A 5,320-nucleotide genomic window follows, 5' to 3' on the forward strand; every position below is an offset into this window, starting at 1 on the left:
GTGTCCAATAAAAACTGTGTTTCTAAGCCGTTATTTTTATTTTTGTCTCCGACGGATTGGTATAAATTAATGTAAATATGTGAGTAACTTGTTTTGTTATCAGTAGTGTTTATGAACGGAGACCTGTCTAGTTTAAATACTCGTCGTTGTGGTTCTCATTATTGTAATAGTCTCTAAAAGTTTCACTGGTAAAGTGAACTCGAGGGCTTCGCCCTTCACTGTTATCTCTTGAATGAGTATTATGGTTTTGTCTAGTAGGTGTCCTATCTCGGTCATGGTCTCTACTCCTATCACAATATCGATTATCTGATCTTGGAGGACCGTTGCTTTGTCTATCCCTACTATTTTGCCTATTGTTATCTCTGTAAGAGTTGTTTCGATGGTTATTTTGTCGTTCCTGTGATCGGTTATCGTAGGAAGATGATCGATAATTATTTGAAGAGTTTGATGGGTACGGTGATCGATGTCGGTAGTCTGATCTAGAGTTGTTTTGATAATTGGATTGATTTTGGTTATAACTATTTCTCTGTCTGTCCCTAGAATTTCGATTGTCATAATTGTTTGATTTGTAATTTTGTTGACCTGGTGAATGGCTCCTACTACGTTTATAATTATCTGTGAACTTTTCTCGTTGTTGAGGTGGGTTTCGGTTTTCGTTTTTAAAGTCCTTATACTTAAAGCAGAAAGCTATTGTGTGACCTGAACGTTTGCAAAACTTGCAGAATCTAGTCTGGTTTTGTTTGAATCTGGGATTGTCGTTGTTGTATGTGGCGTTTATTTTATGATCTTTCATTAGATTTGCAATTTCTGTGAGTTGGTTTTTTAACCCTTCTATTTCTATTTTATTGTCGATACTACTTGAGGCAGTACCCGTGAATTCACTGCTAACAGAAAAACTTAAGTCTTTAGTTGCTACATGATCCTGTAATTGTTGCCAAGTTGTAGCTGGGTTTTCTATTAACCGCTGATGTGCCTTTTGCTTGAGTGTAGGTGGCGTTAATCCTCTTACAAAGTACTCCATACACTTAGCGTTACGCTGGTCGTTGTTAAAATCTGGATCTGGCCATCCTTTTCAACTGCTTTTGTTACTCGGTGAGTATAGCTTTTTATCAACTCATCTGGTTGCCTTTTAATACTCTCGACTTCAATTCTTTTCCTATACTTGTCTTTTGCATCAGTAAAACGGGTGATGAACTGATTTCTAACTTCGTTCCATGCTAAACCTGGTGCTAAGGTTTCAAACCATTGGGCTGCGGGCCCACGCAAAACCGAACCAAACAATGCCTTTTGTCTAGCGTCGTATGCTGCTTGCAAATCAGCATCTGCAGGATCTCTTGTTCCTAGTGAGAATTGGATTTTTCTTTGTATTAAACTAAAGAATTCCTGGGCATCTTCAGATGGGTCTAAACCTGTAAATTTCTCTAACGCTATGTCGGGGTACGCAACAACGTTCGCTGCCATGTTTTGTTTTAGTGTATGAAAAGAATATTTTATACGAAAGTACTATTAGTTTGGGTAATTAGTTTAGAAAATATTTTTGTTATATCAATTACGTAATAAAACACTAATACTAAAGTAGAAAGTTGAATTGTTTGTTTTTTGTTATGAATTTTATTTGTTTAGGACCGTTTAATGATTGTATTTTAAATTCAAAGTTCTTGCCGTTATCAGTACTAAAAATTTCAACCCAAGAGTAAATATCGGTTTGCTAAACGGTAAAATTTAATAACCAAGGATAAGTGCTTTCAGAGTGTTTAAATTCAACAGAGTATTTGTGAAATCTGTTTATTTTTGAAAATCTAATTTGTGTGACAAATTCTGTTTTTATAAGTAATTTAACTCTATCTGGTAAACTCGGATCGTCAGGAGAAACGTTGATGTATTTGGGTTTAATGATTTTTAAGATTTGTAAACCAAAAGGGGGAATTTTATTTTGGTGGCTCATCCACACACAAGATGATAACGTTTATGCTAATTCTATCACACTGTTCTGATTTCTTAGAGCACACAAAAGTTCCTTAAAGTTTGGGTTGGTCCACTTGTAAGTTATGTAGATTTCAGTTTCTGTTTCGCTAGAAGAGTGATGGTAAATGCATAAAAAGTTTCTGTTCTGGTCAGTTAAATAATATGAAACTTTGCCTATTTTGTTATGTACTTTAATACTTATATTTAGATCTTGAACGTTTACTTTAATATATGACATATAAATAACATAGAACAATTGTTTTTGTTGTTTTATTAATGTATTTTTGTATGAAATTACACAGAAGACAGTATAAAAACGTTTAGTACGGGATGTTTAGTACATCAGTAGTAGTATTTTTGTAGCTATTATTGTGTTTAAATATTGTTTCTTAAGTGCTTGAGTCTGTTAATGACCGTATTTTAACATGAGACAATAACTTTTCTATGATAAATTTGTGTACAAATTGGGTTAAAAAGGCTAGTTTACGCTCTTTTAATTAATTATTGGCTAAATTTTCTGCGGGAATCTCGATCACACTGTTTTTAGTTTTTAACAAAGTTAGTAAATTCTGAAAATTAGGGTTCTCAGATGCATAAGTTATACAAAAATCAGCGGGAGAATTATGTTCAAACACGTAGAAAATAGCTAAGAAAGTAATTCCGTCAGTAATAAACCGTGTTATTTTACCCCTTCTAGTGTTTTCTATTGCTGTTAGATTAAGATGTTCTACAATAACTATTCCAGTTTGGTCCATGCACTGTTTAAAACCTCTATTGGTGAAACTTTTGTTGTGAAACAGGTTAAAATGGGGGAATTCTCATCAATTTATGTTATTTTCAGGCTAAAAATCTATGTTGGGTGGATAAAATTTAGTTTAAAACCCGTTATTCTTTGTTAAATTTGAGCCTTATTGAGATTTATGTGGTAAAAACTTGATTAAAATATACTAATTTTGTGTAAAAATGACGTTAATATGGCTATTTTCTTGAGTAATATTGGTTAAAATTGGATAAGAATGATGTTTTTAAGGCTTAAATGTGATTAGTATCCGTTAAATTATGATAAAAGTAACGTTAATTTTGTTAAAATCTGGTTAATATTTGAGAATTTAGGTCAAAATGATGTTTATTTGGTGAAAATTTGATTAATATTACCCCACCCGGGTCAAGGAATTGATAAAACAGAGTGAATATTCAACTAAGGAAGGCTTAAATTTAACCAAAATTGGGTTAGTTAATGTGAAAATGCAACAACGTGTGCTTAAATGTGTAGAAAATTAGATATAAATTACACTAAACACTAATTGGGGGGATGAATTCTGGTTAAATTTACGTTAAATTGTTTGAAAATGCTATATTTTGGTCAAAAATTCAGTAAAAATTAGACATATGTTAATCTAAATATGATTTGGGGTGATGATTTTTGGTTAAAAATCGGCTATTTAGTGTGAAAATGCTAAAATTCTGCTGTGAATTTGGTGAGAATCGGCTAAAGTTTAGTTTAATTAGGTGTTGGGGCGGTGAAATTTGGATAATTTTTGGTTATTTGGAGTGTATATGCTACAATTTAATCATAAATTTGGTCCAAATCGGGTCAGAAATAGTCTAAACAAGTTTTGTGGGGATAAATTCTGTATAAATTCCGATTATTTAGAGTGAAAATACTAAAATTTAACCATAAATTTGGTCAAAATTGGGTTAGAAATAGACTAAACAGGTTATGGGGGGATGAATTTTGTATAACTTTCAATTATTTAGAGTGAAAATACTAAAATTCAACCATAAATTTGGTGAAAATTGGGTAAAAATCAAATTAAATATGTTTTGGGGGGGATAGAATCTGGTTGAATTTCGGTTATTTAAGGTGTAAATACTAAAATTTAACCATAAATTTGATGAAAATTGGGTGAAAATTAGGCTAAATAGGTTTTGGGGGGATGATTTTTGGTTAAATTTTGACTATAAAATGTAAAAGTACTTCAATTGTTATATAAATAAACTAAAAATTGGACATAGATTACCCCCACCCGGGTCAGAACAATTTTACAAGAGCAAAGAATCAGTTGCCTGTTACTATTTTAATGTAAATTTACTGTATTTCGGCCGTAAATTTGATATAAATTACTCTATTTGTTTGTCTATTAGTGTGCTTTCACTTCTGTGGTAGTGGTTATTTTACTATTTTAATCCGATCGGATAGAAAAACAAAAATTCAGGCGTGATTTTTTCCTCTGGGCGCACCAGTTATCAAATTTGGCTGGGCTGCTACAGATCACACAATACGGGATCTCTTTATGTATGCCAGTCAAACTTGACAAAAGATATAACAAATCGAAGGCAAAGATATATGCCTAAGACCTGTCTGTGCTATAAATCTCAATTTAAAATAGTTGGGGGGCTGAAAGTATTTAATTTATAAAAGAGTAAATATAAAATTACAGCTTACTAATTACCAGTTGTGTAGTGGTGAAATGGAGGTGAGCTGCTGGGCGATCGTTCACTTGGGTGTTTCTTCAGTTATGTTATTTGTCGAAAAGGAAAGTTATAAAATCAAATCTGGAATTATTTGTCTAAGTTATTAAACAATTTTGTTCGACTATTTTATTGTTAAAGTGAAGTTAAATTTTGAGAAAAATGAAAGCAGTTGTCTGCTGCTTGTTTCTGGGAGTGATTTCTGTCTCTCTAATTTTATTCCGTCCCACTTCGCTGAGAGAAACAATTAATTCCTCTCAGCTCCGTTTGGGCCGATAGGGAGCGAATCACAAACTCACGTTCATAGTGAGGTGCTTCTTAATTTTCCTATTGGCCGAGAAGGCAAGAGAATTAACTCTTTTTTATCTCACGGAAAAATTATTGAAACTCCAAAAAATAATAAAAATCTAAAAAGCTGAGAGCATCAATTATTGATTTCGTAGGCGCCTGTTTTCTGCTTTTCCCCTCTTCTAAAACCGCAACAATTATGGTTTTCTTGGGGGCTTTTTATGAGACTCTATTGTCTTTTCCCCTGAAGCAATCTGCTTCATCTTTATTGAACTTGGGGGGAAAGATCTGCATTGCAACTGTCAAAAGCAGAAGTAATTTAAATCAAAAGAAACTGTGGTTTTACAGGCCGCCTACGTTCAACAACGTACATTTTCTATCCTGGATATAAGCGAGGAGATCCAGGCCTAAAGTTGTGTTATTTAAATAAGTCGAACTGAGTTGTTTAAATACTTGTGTACTGGTAGTCTTAATAAGCGTTAGTTTGTTTAGCGCGCGGCGAAAGAATGGTTAATTAGCGCCTAAATACGCTCGCTCTAATGCGGGATTAATTATCCGTTCATTTGTAACGGCTCTCGTAATACTACAATGGAAC

The sequence above is a fragment of the Convolutriloba macropyga genome, chromosome 4 (assembly GCF_964194025.1).
Source record: "Convolutriloba macropyga chromosome 4, txConMacr16.3, whole genome shotgun sequence".
In the NCBI taxonomy this organism is placed as follows: domain Eukaryota; kingdom Metazoa; phylum Xenacoelomorpha; order Acoela; family Convolutidae; genus Convolutriloba; species Convolutriloba macropyga.